Consider the following 17,872-nt stretch of genomic DNA (forward strand, 5'->3'; position numbering starts at 1 on the left):
GGCAAGGTAGTAAGAAGTTTTCCGGGGCTGAACATCAGTCAGAAATTATTTTCCGTAATCACCTATTTATTTTGTCCTTTAAAAGTATGCTGTCAAGAGGAAAGGCTGAATTACAAAAACACCTTATCTGTGTTTTTCAAAAATGTCATGTTACTTAAGGTATATTGAATATGCAACTAACCTGCTCCATTTAACTCCTAAGACCTCTTCATCGCATACAAGGCTGTGCTAGAGCCCCAAATCCTAGCCTACTAAAAAAACCCAAACCTTTAGGCTGATGTTAAAAATAAGAAGTAATTTATTTTCATTTATAATTGGTTAGTGAATGAGGGTACCTAATAAGTATCTTCTAATTCAAGGAAACTAAGGAAACGTGACATTTAGGAAGGGTATTTGAGCACTTCTTTACTAGCAGAGTTAATTATCTGGACAGAGCAAAGCACATACCTATGTGTTTACAAGACTATTAGTGAGAACAAGAGAAAAATGAAATACTAAGCTACAACACTATGGGTACTTCTGGTGTTACAGAAGAATTCAGTAATGGCTGGATAAAATTAAGAACTACACTGTCATTTTTAAGGACTAAACAGATAAACACACTTAAACATTCTTTTTTAATAGTTTTTTTCCTGCTAGTTTTCAGGAGTGTCTCACAGACTCCACAGTAAACTAGGTCCCTCTCCAAAGTATTTATCTGCTAGGAATGTGGCATGTTCAATGGTGACTAGTCTGGGGCTAAAGGTACACCAGGGAAGGATTAAAATGATGGAGAAATAGTCTAAGATTAAGTTAGATCTAGCTAAGATCCATGAAGTTTGAAAAAAAAAACACACTCCAAATGCAGGGGATTCTCACAAATAATTTGGTCTTCAAGAGTTAATTAACTCCTTTCTCAAAGAAGAAGATTAAGCTTCATATAAAACCCCCTACATTCCCTCTTCTTCTAAGCAGTAACTTGGATAATTCTGATGGGGGTAGCAGCAGAAACACCACAATTTCAATCTCAGTCATAACAATGTACACACCAGTCTGAACTCTTACTTTCTGGTGGTGGGGGTAGGTGGGTGTACCCCCCCCCCCTTGCATTTGGCCTTACTATCAATTAAGTAGATGGTGAAATGACTCCAATGCCACTATATATGAAATGCTGAGGACACCAACAGGGCTTGGTGATCACTAATTCCATGACAAGGGACAACACTGGAAAGCAACTACAACAGTTAATCACATGATTAGCAGCAGTCAGAGATCAGCCATATGAAATTATGGAAGAGTTTCTTACTATCTAGGAAGGTCTGGAAATTCCCTGGAGGTGATTCAGCCCTCCAAAATAAAAAGCAGCTTGCGTAATTCTTCAATGACTCTCAGGTTCAATACACTGCAGCACAAGAGGGGAGACCTGGTGAGTTAATTACTACCTCTGGTTCTCAGAGACAAAGCTTAGCAAGAGAATCCTTCCTATTGAAGGACATTGGGTGAAATAGAGAAAGTAGACTCTTCCCTCTAGACCTTCCATTTAACACAAACAAACAAGAGCCAGAAATAACATGCCAGAGGGAAGGCCTTTTTTCTTCTTTTTGATCTATATTTTTATAGAAATTGAAACATGCTGCTTCATATCCTAGGACCCACAGGACTTTTTCTACAGATAATATTACTTGTTAAAGCCATCGAAGTGGGCTGTTGTGTAATGTCCAGATCTCCCACTACCAGTTGACCCATATGGCCACACACCATGGTCAGAGAATGCAGATCTAAGGCTTCCGAGGGAGACAATGCCACCATGTATACCTGGAGTTGCACCAAAGAGAGATTTTGAGTTTTAATCAACTTTCCTGACAACTATAAACAATGGAAAAATGAAGTAGGTGCTCAGGTGGCTGCTCTCACAGGAACAGGATTAGTCTCACAGAGACAACAACTCAACTCTGTCACAGACTTGCAGAGTGGTTGGGGTTGGAAGGGACCTCTGGAGATCATCTGTTCCAGCCCCCTGGCTCAGACAGGGTCCCTCAGAGTCACTAGCCCAGGACTATGGATGTCCTACCCAGGAACTGCTCAGCTCTTTCTAGCATGATAGTACTACATGTACAAAATCATTTTCAGGGTAAATTTTAAAGGCAGGGAATTTGCAACAGCAACATTAAAAATAGCCAAAATGACCTTGAAAGTTTAGTTTTTAAGTAAAACTAACATGTGTTTCATGGTGCCACAGTTCTGCTATATGTCACTGCACAGATGCAACAAAAAAGCTGAAACACTAATTTTCTGATTCACAAAAAAAATCGTGTTAATGAAGTTAAATAACAGCTGAACCACAGAGAACCCAGGAAATGGGGCAGCCTATTTAGAGCATTAACGACACTTTGTTTACTGCTTAGGACGAATTCATCATGCAAACAGTCCAAAGTGAGATCCTGGCAGGCTCTGAATGTGCTCAGAGAGGCTGAGGCCAAAGACATTCTACATCCATATTAGGCTGTGGATCAAGTCCTGAGCTGGATTCAACAGTTCTGCTTTGCCTGAGACTTCGAAAACCCAATGATGGCAATTTACATGCAGAACTGCCAGTATTAGAACATACAAGAATTCATTTAATCACCCTATGATCAAATGTTAGCCAGAGAAGCATGAAACTACAACAACTGAACTGGAAACCAGCTCCCATATTACAAGACTGAAGGAGGATGAGCAGGACTCTCGTACCCAGGGGAAGTGAAAACATTTGCAAATTTAACCAGAAACTTTAGCCCAAAGCATGAATCTAATACATATCTCAAATCAAATTTCTGATTTATACTAAGGAAACTACAGAACTAGTCTGCTTACTCAGCACAGAATTTATTTCTAAGAAAAGACATAAATCTACCTCCCTAAAAATGTCACTATGTTTATTATTATTATTGTTATTATTAAACTGCAGAGTGCTCAGCAGTTTCAGCTGGCCTATGCAGCAGTGATTTTTTTTCCTTATGCCTTTGGATATTCTGGATAACATAGAATCATAGAATAGTTTGTGTTGGAGGGGACCCCCCAGCAATGGGCAGGGATACCTTTCAATAAATCAAGTTGCTCACAGCCCCGTCCAGTCTGGCCTTTAACACTTTCAGCGATGGGACATCCACAACTTCTCTGTTACGTCACAGTAAAGAATTTCTTCCTGGTATCTAATATAAATCTACTCTCAGTTTAAAGCCATTGCCCCTTCTCCTATCACTACATGTTCTTGTACAAAGTCCCTCTCCAGCTTTCTTGCAGGGCCCCTTTAGGTACTGGAAGGATGCTCCTATGTGTCCCCAGAGCCTTCTCTTCTCCAGGCTGAACAACCCCAACTCTTGTAGTCTGTCTTCACAGCTGAGGTGCTTCAGTTCTCTCATCAGTGAAACAGATGCAACAGACAGGCAGTTCTACTACATTTAAGCCTTCCCACAATGCCCATTATTATGGTATTTGGATACCAGCTACTTTAACAATTTGGGCAACCAGCACACAGATCTTCATGTAACAGCTGGAAATGGACACAAACTTTGAGCACTTAATTTTAACAGCCTGCATGGAAGGAATTGTCTGCTTAGTATTGTGCATATGAACAAATACTTCCTTTATAGCCATGACTCAAGAAAATTTTCCTCTGAAAAGGAATCGGAGCTGTGCAGCGCAGTCCTTTGGTTCACCTCCTGACTGATTCTTCTCACACCTACACAAGCACATCCTGACACAATTTGGATCTATTTGAACAGATACTGACAAGCCCTGGAAGCTTAGTGTACTCCTGAAATCAAATTTTCCCATCCAGATTGTTTAGCTATTTGCACACGTATTTGGCAACTCAGGAACAACAGAGCTACATGTTGTTACTTAGACCACAGTAATATCATCCCTGTTACATGCATTGAGGTTCCAGTAAAAGGTACCAATAGAAATACTTCTTTGTAAACAGAGAAAACAGAATGCCACATATAGAGGAATTTGGAAAGAAAAGTAACGTCAGAAATTAGGGCATCAATGATTTACTGCAGCACATTGAATACAGTGCTGGGCCCAGGAGACAAACTTTTTTGTATCCAATGGCAAGATTTCCACACAAATATTTTCATGGCTTTTGAAAGCAAATGCGTAATATCTCTTGAAAAACCCTGCTGACAGCAAGATCCTGCCCAGCAGAAGACAAGCAGTCCAGCTGGGTTCTGGCGTTTCCCAGGGCAGATTTGTTCCAGCTTAACTCAGGAGCTGTTAGGGAGGCAGCTTGCCCAGAGTTACTGAATAACCTATTACAGCATTTAACGGGGTTCATAACCCATGTCTTGCAACACGACGGTGAGCGATGGCAACCAAACCACCACTTCTTCTTTATGTGGTCCCATCTCCCTGATCAGACTATGTCCATATTAGCAAGTGAAACTTGGGCAAGGACATGCTCCTGGGAACTGTTGCCTACACTGCTACAGCATTACAGTGGTCTCTGGTACAGTTTTGTTCCCACACAGCCCTCCTTCCTCCAAAGGGCTCCAGGCCACAGTCTGGGAGTTTGCAGGCTGTTTGCTTGTGGCCACACCCTCTCTGAAGACTGAGTTCAGTGGTATGGACACATGCTGTGCCATCCAAGTTTGTGCTGGTGCCAGAGGCATCTCTCTGGCGTGTTTACTAGAATAGTGTCTTAGTCAGTGAGTTATTTAGTATGTTGAAGCCTCCACCTCTTCAGCTAGATATATGAATCTGGATGCCAGAGCTCCTGCCAAAATGATGTAAAAATGACACGTCGCTTAAAAAACCTTGTTTCAAAATCAGCCTTTTCCTTCTATAATATTAATAATAATGGTAATCGGACCAAGTGATTTATCTGAAAGAACTGCAGCTTTCCTTACAACCCTCCATAGCCATAAGTGAGAATCCTGACAAAATGCTCAGACCTAAAACTACTTTGATAAAGATCATATCCTTTATACTCACCGTTTCTGTCCTATTTTTTTTTATGAGCTGCACACTAAGGTGCTCTCAGAAGCCAGAATCTGACCCAATTAGGGCAAATGCTGGGCTTCTTCTCTAGCACTGACCATATGCTTAGAGCAAGAAATAAAGACAAAAACCACCCCTATCCAAGAAATTGCCATGCTTTGAGATATACACAAACAAAACTCTTTGGCAAGCCCAGGTAATGCACAAATAGAACTCATAAAATCTGATTTGCCTCTTAAAGGGTACTTCGGTTTTAATAGCTTCTCTAAGAATCATCATTTTACTTTCAAGTATCCTTAATTCCTAACACAGGTTATTAAATGAAAAGAGGTGGTACTAAGGTAGGACACACCCTAGAAGACTATGAAAACGATGATGCTCTAAAAAATAGTAAAAAATAACATCTTCCTAAGTGTAGAAGGACTGATGGCACAATATCCTTTTAGCTAGAAAGAAAAACCTCAAACAACACAGTACTTCTCAAAGTAGTTTGGGGATATGCTGTGCTGCCTATTAACTGATGACATAAGCAATGACATTTTTTGTGAATGAGCCATATCTTATTTCTTTGTGCATTGCCTATATTGTTTTTTCTGTTCTGCTGCGTAACGTGCAAATTCCTAGGATGAGGAGCACGTGACATCACGTATTCTGAGAACTACATATTTTATCTGAGAGTGGGAGTCTTAGTTCCTTTATCATGCAGCCAGAGGCAAAGTTTCATCTCCAAAGTTATATTTAATGTCAGTAGACTGAGTCTACTTGAGCTGACACCCTAAATCCACTTCCCAGCTGACCATCTGAATGGTCTTGCTGTTTAAAGGCCACTTGATTTATATGATTGGAAAGTAACTGTCACAGATTCTTACTTGCAATTACACAGCCAAGGTTTTAAATCTTTTTGGAATCTAGGCCTTTTTTTCCTTTCTTTTAAGCCTTTGTTTCTGAACCCATTTGTACACAGAAACCTGAATTCTGTTTGCAAACAAAATCATTGAATCATAGAATGGTTTGGGTTGCAAGGGACCTTAAAGATCATCTAGTTCCAAATCCCTCATGCCATGGGCAGGGACACCTTCCACTAGAACAGGTTGCTCAGAGCCCCATCCAATCTGGCCTTGAACACGTCCAGAGATGGGGCATCCACAAGCTCTCTGGGCAACTTTTTCCAGTGCTTCATCACCCTCACAGTAAAGAATTTATTCCATATATCTAATCTAAATTTCCCATCTTTCAGTTTGAACCCATTACTCCTGGTCTTATCACTACAGTTCCTAATGAAGAGTCTCTTTCCAGCTTCCCTGTAGGCCCCCTTCAGATATTAGAAGGTTGCTATGAGTTCTCCACACAACCTGCTCTTCTCCAGGCTGAACAGCCCCAACATTCTCAGCCTGTCTTCAGAGGGGAGGTACTCTAGTCCCCTTCTCAACTTCGTGGCCCTCCTCTGGACTTGCTCCAACAAAATGCTGAGGTAGGGCTCTGGTCAGAGCACCTGGGAAGTGGCAGGACATCAGCAGCAAAATCCCGCTCGTACTCTGCCCTCCATTCCCCTCTCCGGCCTCCAGCAAACACCCATCTGCTACTTCTCATCACAGACACAAAGATTCATATCTCTGCTGCTCTCTTTGTAAAGAAGTCGCCTATACACGGCATTATATTTCAGACATCAAAGTGATCACTCCTCGTGTAGGCTTATGCCAACAGCTACGTCAGTTTTGGGGTAAGCGCTGGCAACCTCAGCACCATACAAGCAGAGAAGATGACTCTGGCACTCAGCCTGGACTGCACAGCAGTTATTTCTCTACACACGAAACTACTTGCAACAGCAATATAAACTCACAGTAGCTCGTATCTGCACATCAGCTTGTTCAGTTCAGCATCTTCCTTTTTTGTACCATAAGGTTAACAGTTTTCCTGCACTATCTAAAACCTGGGAAATATGTTTGTCCATGGAATTTACCAGTTACTCTCCTGTCTTAATTGAAATATTTTTGTGTGAGCAGCTGGTAATCCACTTATTCAGGTAGGATTTCTACTGAAATAATAACTGAGTTCAGTGTAGCTTTCTGAACCCCTTAATACATCACTATACCAATGCCTGTGGGTTACTACACAAATTAAAGTATGTGAAATTGACTGTTTCCCTGAGGAAGTCAGGGAGGCAACCTTTGTCTGGAGTAAAGTGCTGGAATGTGGGATGTTTTCTTTTTACTTGTTTCCAAACATGTATTCCCATGTAGCGGGAAAATCTGTCTCACATTAATAAAAGATCACGTCTTTTATAAACCACTTAATTATGGTGCTCATTCCTATTTTTAGTTGTCCAGTTGATGAATTACTTTATAAGTTTGGAAACTGTAGAATGCAGTCACTAAGATGTACTCATACCCTCTTCATGTTCTTTATGCCTTGGTCAGAATGTTTCTTGTTGAGCAGTCAAGAAACATGAGGTCCAGTAAAGTGAAATGCAGGAAAAGCAAGCACAGAAATCTTGTGAAGGAGATCAGAAAAAAATCCCAAAGCCTTTTTATTACAGATAACTGGGGGGAGGACCTGTTGATTTGAGCATCTCTTTAAGATGCCACCACTCCCATTTGCCAGAATTTTGTTCATATTTTCAACAAGTACATGTTGGGTTTGTAAAAACACAATTTCTTGCAAAGTTGGCCTATTACTTATCCTTAAACCGTTACTACCAGAGAGGAAACTGGAGCATAACCAGTGTGTCTGAAACAAGAAAGGACTATATAAAGTAGATCTTTTGAGGGAAAAGTGATCTCACAGTGTTATAAATTGCAAAGTTATTTTCCATGATAAAGAACTTATTTAGGCAGATATAAGAGGATTGGGAGATCAACAGAGAAATGTATCCAAAAGTATTATGCAGCTCAGTAAAAAATATTAACTCTTTGCTCCCCTCATCATGTGATATTCACATTGATCTCAAGTAAATCTACTCACGTGGATAAAACACAGTAAGCATGGGGCATTTACTAAGTAGAAAATAACATTCATCTGACCACACTGAATGAAAGAGAAATTGAACAAAAAGGTTCTTTCTAAAGAAAAGAAAGATTGCTAAAAGAGAACAGCAACAACAAAAAAATGTAGAGGCGTAACCCTAACATCAAAAACACTGATGACAGCAGGATTATTTTCTACTCAATACTGGCCAATGTGCCATGATGAAGGTTTCAAAAGGTTCACATATTTATTTTCCTTCTGCTTGTTTTTTCCCCTCTGAGATCTATTTAGCTAAGGGCTGGATGTAGGGCAGAAACCTAGAAGTTTTGAAAAGCATTGCTTTATAAACCAAAATGGAAATGAACTTTGAATGTAAGCCACTTTCTTTCCCTTGAGACAGTGCTGCCTCTCCTGCTCCCTGCCTGTCCTGCTGGAATACTGCCAGAAGCGTAGATGCTATGTATACCTCATGTGAGTCAGATGTGAAAGCCCAGAGTACTTTGGGATCCTCCATCAAGGTTGTTTGGAATGCTAAGCAGCATTAACTGCTAGAAAGAAATTGCACCCTTATTCAACAAAACCAGGACAATGCCACACTATTCGCAGAATTATTCCAGAGGAAATTGGTAACAAGAATGCTATGTGTTTGTTTGCTTTAGCAGCCTCAGTGTTTAAGAGACAGGAGGTGCCAAAGTTCAGGCTGACCATGAAACTGCAGCGTGTCCCTTGGTGTGTGTAAGACTTACGGGGACAGTATTTGACTCCTTGGTACACACTTGTGTACCCGAAGCCACATGAAGACAAATACAGCGGAAACCTTGGCAGGTGCTTAAGGACTAAGGAACAACTTAGCTGCCTTGAGGAGACAAAGAGGCTCTCCAGCACCTGTAGAAGGACTGGTTCCATCAAAGATCTTCATCTGCAGCCAGTTCTTAACATGGATAAGCTGCTCTGGATTTACTTTCCCGAGCGCTGCTGTATAGGCCAAAGACAGGCAGATTACCACAGGGACAAATAAGAGTAGTAGTGCTCACACAAAGGTCATGTGCTCTACTGAAGTTTATTTACATCCTTGCTTCAATGTACAAGGATACTAAAGCACACCAAAGAAAATAACTCAAGATTTTCTTTAAACATGAGAAAAAACAACTTATTTTTATCCCTGTCTTGCTCTCAGTCTTACTGAATCACTTAAGCTGCAATATTCCAAAACTACTCGGGCTGAGGAAAACAGCTGGCTTGAAAAATTTCAGTTCAAATATTAAAAGTTTCACAAATCCTCTGAAAACCAGAGTACTATAACGGGAACCACTGGGCAACTTTCCTAATTGGCGGTGCTACCAATCTATTACACAGTCAGGAATTTACATGTTTTGTTTATCGCACTCTACACTATCAACTGCCCTCCAGTAAGCTGAAAATAGGCAGTAAAATAAAAATAGGATGGAAGCAGAAGAGGCAGAACTGCCAGCTGAACCCAGACAAGCCCAGAAAACTGTTCTGTGGCCAGTCCGGGCAGTGAGAGACACCAAAGGACAGGTTTTGTGTCTGCCATGGCCTTACAAAGCTATACCAGAAACAGGCACACACACATCACTCTGACAGAGAAGGTTTTCACAAATGAATAGTCTGTACCTCTCCCAAGGTCATGTGCCTGAAACCCACAGCCAGTCAGACGGACTGTTAAATGCGAGTGGAGCCATACAGGCTGTCAAGATAAAATTATCACAGTCATATTTCAGCAGATTGAAAAGAAACCTGAGATGCATGTTCAGATTAGCTGCAAGAAATAGGATACCTGGACAAGCAACAGGCAATCCTATCAGCATGCTGTAAAGAAAACTGGAGCACGTTTCACACAAACCAACCTCTGGAGGAAGAGTCAAAACAGTTCCTTCTTCGAGGCAGTATGTGACTGTTTCTAGAGCCATGTGATGACAGTGTGGTCAGAACTGTACCTCAGATCAATCTGTGGGACTACAAAGAGCACCCAGCGCTGAAGTCTCCTTTCCTAATTCACAGGACAAATTTAAAATGTTTCTGTAGTTGCACAAAACATCCCACCTAGGAGTCAATTTCTGAATGTTTGCAGTTCTCAGAACAACTCCAATGAAGTGAAAACCAGTGAAGGTTAAAGAGCTTTTTATTTTCTGCTAACTCCAAAATAAAACCCAACAAACAAGTAGCTTGCAATGTGTTCTTAGACACTTCAATGTGATTGTGCGTGTGAGATACAAAAGGCAAACTTTTACAATTTCTAAGTTTCCATTGTGTAATAAATAGTGGGTATTACAAAAAATTTAGTATCTTTAGGGAAAGACTAGATTTAGGATTGCAATGATGGATTTAATTTCCTGAGGTTATAAAGTTAAGCTATAAAGTTCTTCTGTCAGGTCAAGAGAACTCCTGACACACCAGAAACTTTCACTTCATGATGAGTTAAATCAGATAAAGCTGTCGCTTGAAAGATTATAATACCAATGTCCTACTCAATAACCATACTTGTACAGGTTGTTGCTTTTACATTTGTAAGTGGGTTTTGCACCTCTTACGTTTAGTAATGTGTGATCCTATCTTTGGAGTGCCTGTTACACTAATATGAAGTGACACTTCCTTAGTAAGGGTTCAAATTTTAGTTGACCTTCCATTCTGGCTGGGCAGGTGAATGAATCGGATTGTCAATTCTGTAATAACTAGTTGAATTTTACTTTTAATAAGATTTCCAGTGTAGATTATTTTTCGAGCAGTTCTACCCATCAGTTTTCCGTAGGGTCAGAAGAACTGTTGTTCTGCAGCATAAAACAAGGATAAATCACAAGTACAAGATTTGATAAATAGGAGACAACAGATAAGGAGTTCACCTTCAATAAACAGTTGAATTGTGACTACTAAGGCCTGGCGTTGAAAGCAAAATAGGAGATACTTGGTAAAGAGAGTTACACTTCAGTAGCGTGACTGCCACATAGGCTTTCCACGGCCTTCATTCAAAGCTACAGCTGCTTAGCATCTCTGAAAATCAGACACAAAGGATAATATTGCATTTAAAGCCACGGAAAGTGTATGCATGCAATACACTGTCTTCTGCCACCAATAATCCTGGAGCATAAACAAGGTTATTTCATGAATGAAAAATGAATGCATTTATGAATGAATGGATGTGCTTTCCAAACAGTCATTAGGGCAGAGGGCAGTAGGGTGTCAGAAGAGAGGTTTCTTTTCTTAACACTCAGACAATCTGATCTCTTTCAGAGTTTGACTCCATGAGGAAAGGTAAAGCACAAAGCCATCTTGGAATACCTTCATTTTGGTCTCTGTCGAAGACCATATTCCCTCCTCCTCCACAACCACACACATCCAGTTTACTCAAGATTACTGCTGGCCAGGTGAAAACAAGAGGGAATGCCATTCCTGTCATCACTCCTCAACCAGAGAGTCTGAGAAGGGCACATACATGAAGCACCTTGGTCTACAGACAGGTCATGAAAAAGGGAGAAACAGAAGAATCACTACAGATTGATCTGAAAGCATACAGCATGAGCCACCTGGGGTATTCACCATAATGGGGTTGAGAATGGCATCAGAGCCAAGAGGGATTTGGTTTAAATTGTAAAGGTCGCATGGTATTATTGTGCTGGTGTGATAGATTTAGCCAAGTTTCATTAGCAAACTCAGATTTAAATATGCTTGTCATTTTAAATACCACTACAGGAATCACAGCTGCTATATTTTCCATGACAAGTGGAAGGGACTTAGCTAGGAACAAACTTATTCATTACACAGACTTTTCTTCTTAGAAAAACAGCAATTTCTTTAGCTCAAACTTTAGCACTTTAAAAAGAAGATAGTTTACAAGTGTTACCTCTTCTTTCTTGCTGCTTTTGCCACTTCCTACAATATTCGGAAGGTCCTGCTCTCTATATAAAAGGTAAGTTATCAGATGTGGCTAATAATTCCCCAGCACATCTCTGACTGTTGCCTATGTCATCAAGGGAAACTAAATGACCCAGACTGTACCTTCATTGCAATAATGCAGTGCAAAGTTGCTTCAGAACAATTGCAGTTCCATTCCCTTGCCCTGCTTCCCCTCCAAAGCAAAGGAGCTGAGGGAAAGATGCCCAGGGAAGGCGAACAGTGCTCTGCATCACTGCCCAGTGGTGACAGAATTTGTAATGATAATAACATTTCTGCTCCAAAAGCAAGAGTCAGACCAAGACCCTGTACCAGAAAGGTCTCCTGCTCCATCACCTTCTCCAAAAATGTGCACCATCCAGGGAATATCTTCATGGGCCATAATTGACAGACCCCAACTTCCTCCCTGAGCTGTCCAGGTATACAAGGCAGCTCTTAAGTTGGTTTCAGCTTCAGCAGTTGCTAAAATGCTATGCATCATCACTGGGCACAGTGTGGTGATAAGTGAGCTCTGCAACTCGTGACTGGCGTTGGAGAACATCCCACCAGCCTGGGGAAGAGACAGAGGGGAGCTCATGTTGCCATGTGCAGACATGTCCTACATCTGAATGGGGAGTGGGGACACTACACCTTCATGCAGGAAATTCAAAACATGATTCCTTGAAGCTTTCCTCATTCCTATCTTTCTTTTTCTGACATTGGTGACATTCACAAACATGTATGTCTGAAGCCAACCCAGGGATAAAGCCTTGTGAAGAAATGATAGCTCAGCTAGACTTATCAGACTTTTGTTCATTAGAGAAATCTGCTTACAATGATAACAGATCCTGATCGTAAAAGTGTCTCAGGAGGCAAAGCCTTTTCTCATGAGAAGTTCTGTAGAAATGAAGAGGGACCAAGCGCACTGTTGAGTTACCTTAAAGACAAAAGTTTGTACAATGTATCTGTACACATATATCTACTTATGTGTATATACAAATGCATACATATATACTCACACTTTAAAGGTACTTGAGCTTTTCCTTTTCAAATCTGTGACAAGAGTGTGAGGATGAAAACTTAAGAAAGGTTCAAAAGCTCACAAACATATTCAGTGAAAAAGCTTTTCACATCATTCTTGTACTCAATGTACAGTATTAAAAAAACCCCAACATTTTAATGGCTGACTACTACTTATAAATGATTAATGTATTGTATTGCACGTAAAGTGCTCTCCTGTTTCTAGGAATACCTTGTTGGGTAATATTCTCATTTGTGATTCATATACATGTTCTTTTATAATCACAGTGAAATAACAGTTTCTGGGGAAGTAGTTTTTAAAAGTTTGTTGGGTGCTACAGGAGATCAAAATATAATAAAACCTACATAGAAGCAAAAATCATGCATGAACAACATCACTAGCTTTAACAATGGACTGAATAAATGCATGTAACTATAAACAGGATGGATTGAATTTTTCATCCTGGCAATTAATCGCGGAAGGCTACATTCAAATGAACAGGCTGAGCAGATAAGCTTGCACGTATCACCATAACCATTTGCTTCCAAAACATACATATACGTGCCTGGGTTCCCATTGGCAGGGAAATTCTCACTGCAAGATATCAACATAGATCTTTACACACAGTGTTTGGGATACTATATACAAAGAAAAGCACACGTAAAAGCAGCGTCAGCAAATAGTAATCCCAGTCTTTATTTCAGTGAGCAGAGAGGTGGCCAGAGCAGCTGGGATGACCTCAAGTTCACATCCCAGCATTACCAAGAAGCAGGAAACAACTGCCAAATATGCCAGATATGACACTTCAAGATTTAGTCACCTGTTGTTTTGTTTTAGTGAGGGAAGACATTGAGGTAGTGGCTAGGAATGACATTTTGCTTGGCTTTTTGAAATAAAAGGAAATACTTTCTGTAAGCACAGAGTAAGCAGAGCACTGAACAACTCTAACAGCAGATCACCCCCAAGCTGAAACAAAATTCTCACAGTGACCGCAGAACTTCTACTACTGCCCATGCAGTCCTGGTGGGGACTCTTGAATCTCACCTATCAGTGCCAAAAACTAGAAAATAAATGGATTTCCAGCGTAGCCCTCTGCATTTAGAACCAAATTGTTTAGCTGTGGGGCTTTGGCATTTTTGTTAATAAAAGAAAATTGAAAGTGCAGTGATCAGCCAGTGAACAGCAGTCTTTGTGGAATTACTTAGTCATCCAGACTGAACACAGAACACATAGGTTAACTTACTGCTTCCCAAATATCAAATAAAAATAAAATATGAAGAGAACAGCCTAAGTCTGATTTAAACAATGGAGGAAAAGAGCACAGAACAAAATGTTACAGAAGTAAAGGATTTTTTTTCCAGAAAATTATATGGCTAGAATAAAATTATAGAATTGTTCAGAATAAAAGGAATGCAGCAAATAATATATTTTACCTATATAAAGATTGGTTTTGAGCAATTGTATTGAAATGCAGTGTTTTGAATGCAATATCCAAATATCACAATACTCCCTTAATACAGAGCTATATGGATCTTACTCGGCCAAAATAAACTACAGAATAGAGAAATCTTAGAGGCTTAAATTGCTCTGGGATTTCTGTATAGCCTCTTTGTAGAAATACTAACGCAAAATGTAATGTAAGAAAGGCAGCAATATTTCGAAAACATCAGTGCAAGGGAGTGACAGGTATTAAAGACACCCCCTACCTTCCACAATTACATGAACTGTATCAGTTTGAAGAAATAAAACTCTTTCCCTCCCCGCTATTGTATTTATTTTCATTCCCCTCAACAGCAATCTAGTCTTCTATGGAATGTAAGGGCATTTTAAAACCTGAAATGTGAAGGTCATTAACTGAATTAACACAAAGGATGAAAAATAATTTTTTAAATGCAATACCAATATTTATATAGCAGTTTAAAAGGCCATAATCATTACAAAGTCTATGTAATTGTTTGTGTATATGAAGGGCTTCAGAGGGGATGAAAAATGTGAAAGATTTTCTCTGGTGCCAACTGCAGTAAAATTTGATGTGCCTTGTAATCCCTGGATGAACTTCAAGACCCCTGCCCGCAGGACCAGCTCCCACACTAGGAAATGCTGTTCTGTCACTGAGAGAGATCCACAGGCGAGACGGTCCAGCCATGTCTCTGGTCCGGCCATGTCTCCACTGTAGATGCCAGGAGCCCTGCCAGGTCTCTGTGTGTGTGCCAAGCTGCCACACAATGGCCAAGGGCAGAACCAGGTGGGACCATCCCCATGCCCTGCCCTTGGCCTGCACTGGGGGAAATCCAGAAACACCAGCAAAAAGAGAAGGGGTGCATTCAACAGGCTCCTTGGTCTGGACAGTGGAGGGACCAGGACTGCCAGCAGGACTGCAAAAACTACCTGCTGTGCTGCTTTCACCTAGGCTGGGAGATGCGAGGCCTGTTCTCACCGCTGCTGTGGGATTGCAAGTTAAGGGTGGCACGTTCCTGTGTTTCTGTCTGCCCTCTGGGATATCGGCTCTCATCCACCCTGAGTGCAGTCAGCAGGGTCACTCTCTTGCTGTGTCTGCATGCTACGTGACTCCAGTGCTGCCTGTGCTTTCATGCTCTACTGTTACACAGTAAAAACAGGGAAGGTTTTCTGCTGAGGCAACAGTCAGTACAAAGGACTACCACAAAGACCGCAAGCAAAAGCCACCCACAACAACAAAAGAGAATTCAGGATGCACAAAACAAGTCTACACTCTTTATTAGCATTGTGTGAATAACTTGCCAGGCCTTCTCTACCTCCACCCTCTGTGCTTTAGTACCAAAAGGTATTAAGAAGCACTCCAAATGCCTGAGTCTGACTCTAAGAGGCTAAAAATCTTAACAGAAATTGCATATGGAATTCCCTTTCTTTCATAAGCTTCAGAAACATATGCTTTGAAATCCCCAGTGCTCTTCCATCAAACAATGTAGAGGTGAATAAATGTAGCAAAGACCAAAGGTATTACAGGGAAGATTCTTCTCTGCCTTTCATTGCATTTTACAGCTGCTCACATTTGTACTCTAAGTTCAAAGCTTGAACACAAACTGTCACTGTCTGACAAAAACTTTGCGCTCTGTATAAAAAAGCACCCAACCACATTTTCAACAGCATTTTTTCACCTCCAAGAAGAATATTTTAAAATATAAATCATACTTCTCAAAGCCACTGCCAGTACCCAAGCGCTCCCCATGAAGACAGTTAACTGCACCCTACCCGTAGAAATGATGCTCCTCCGACCGCTTGCTCTGTTCCCTGCTTCTTCTGCCTCAGAGTGCTCAGATCAGATCCTGCCCCGGAGAAAAAGCAGAGTCAAAAGCTTGCGATACTCAGAGTTGAGTCCTGGAGTCAGGCTGCAGGAGGATCAAGGAGTACTGGGCTGAAGCAGCATGGAAGGGAGACATATCAAAGTATACTGTCGCTCAACCATCACGCACAGGTAATCTCAGAGCATCTCAATTTGAAACTGTTGGTCACCATCTGGTGATAAAATAAGGAGATGCCAAGTTAGTTAAAGTAAGCTTGTGCATACTGGCATATTTTACTTACACTACATAATGAAACCCGTTGTCATCTTCATTCATGCTGTTGTGTCTTTCCCACTTGAACAGTTTTATACAATTTGTGGGGTTTTTTTCTCTCCTTTGCTTCAATTACAAGCTGATTTCATCTTTCCATCACACATGCACATGCACATAAGACTGGATGCACTTGGGACTGGATGTGGCACTTAGTGTCATGGTCTAGTAACCGCAGTGGTAGTGGATCAAGGGTTGAACTTGATGATCTCAGAGGTCTTTTCTAACCCAGCTGATTCTGTGATTTTATAATTCTATGGTACCCTTCCAATTCAAGATGCTTCTAATATGAAAGGAAGATAAGTGCAAAAGAGACCTACAAAGTCATGCCACTCCTAAAAACAGGAACAGAAGTCAGCCATTGGGATGAATTTGCTAAACAAGGCGGAATTAAAGGGTTAAAAAAAGCCCCACAACTCTGGCTCTTTCTCTACTTCACAACTCTTTGGTGTGCATTGGTGAATCCTGGACAGCAGCAAAATTAGGCCTAGTTGACCTTTAAAAGAATAATTTCCCAACATGTTGAGATGTTTTAAATATACGTAACAGCTTTAAACACCCAAAGTGCTCTGCTTCTAATTATTTTTGCTACATGTGAAATATTTGAGGAAAATGTAGATGATATCTCTAATCTGTTAATTACCAGCTGGCTCCTAGCGTGCATTATTAAGCTACTATGGCAGTGACTAATGCCTCTGACAATACTAAATTACCAACAACACCTTGTGGAGGAATGTGACCTGAGCAGCCTAGAAAGGACTAGCCGCAGGTGTTTATTTTCAGATAAAGACAGTTTATTAACTCAGGCATAAGACAACAAACCTTAAATACCACATGCACATGTCTGGAGGAGGAGAAGGGCTGCACCCCAAGCCCCATGCACTGCCTACCCCATGGGCACCACCGTGCCTCGTGGCTGCAGTAACCCAGACACCTCCATCTCACTCTCTTTGCTCATGGGACAGATGTGGAGGAGGAAGAGCACCCAGGATTCCTCTCTGGAGGTATTTTAGATGCAGTGGGCTTAGCAGCCATGGCACCCTGCTCAGTGACTTTGGTAGGGATGCTGGTTGCACAGAGCTGGTGCTATACCTCACACTGATGTTCAGGACTCCACTGCTTCCAGCCCGGCAGTCCCAAAGTCTGTGTGCCCACAGTCACACATCACAGAGGCTCGATGTCAATGTGAGTTTGCGTATCCCAAAAGGGCTGGGCCCTATGCCATCCCTTCATACAGTTCAGTAATTCCCTGATGTGAAGCTCACGAGGGAACTCCTGCTGAAGCAAAAGCAGGCTGCAGGGCTGCTCAGCTGCAAGGCATGTCAGGCAGGAGGTCTGAGAGTCTCAGGGATGGCAGGGACTTTCAACTAGGGAAGATGAAGGAAACTTAATTGCCCACAGAAGGTCCCTCTGCACAGCTGCAGACCAAGCACAGCCATTTTCCCGT

At 41.2% G+C, this 17,872-nt stretch overlaps 1 protein-coding gene across 9 annotated transcripts in view; it reads right to left on the bottom strand.

Moving 5' to 3' along the window:
• DTNA (dystrobrevin alpha) overlaps positions 1 to 17,872 on the bottom strand; it is a 226,237-nt gene that overhangs the window by 154,339 nt on the left and 54,026 nt on the right. For 4 of the 9 annotated variants that reach the window (XM_064653786.1, XM_064653906.1, XM_064653768.1 and 1 more), the window contains one exon: positions 16,064 to 16,137. The exons of the other annotated variants lie outside the window; for them this stretch is intronic. The gene's annotated coding sequence lies outside the window, so the exon portion shown is untranslated. The remainder of the gene's footprint in view (positions 1 to 16,063; positions 16,138 to 17,872) is intronic. 9 annotated transcript variants of the gene reach the window in all.

The sequence above is a fragment of the Pseudopipra pipra genome, chromosome 1, assembly GCF_036250125.1.
Source record: "Pseudopipra pipra isolate bDixPip1 chromosome 1, bDixPip1.hap1, whole genome shotgun sequence".
Lineage (NCBI taxonomy): Eukaryota > Metazoa > Chordata > Aves > Passeriformes > Pipridae > Pseudopipra > Pseudopipra pipra.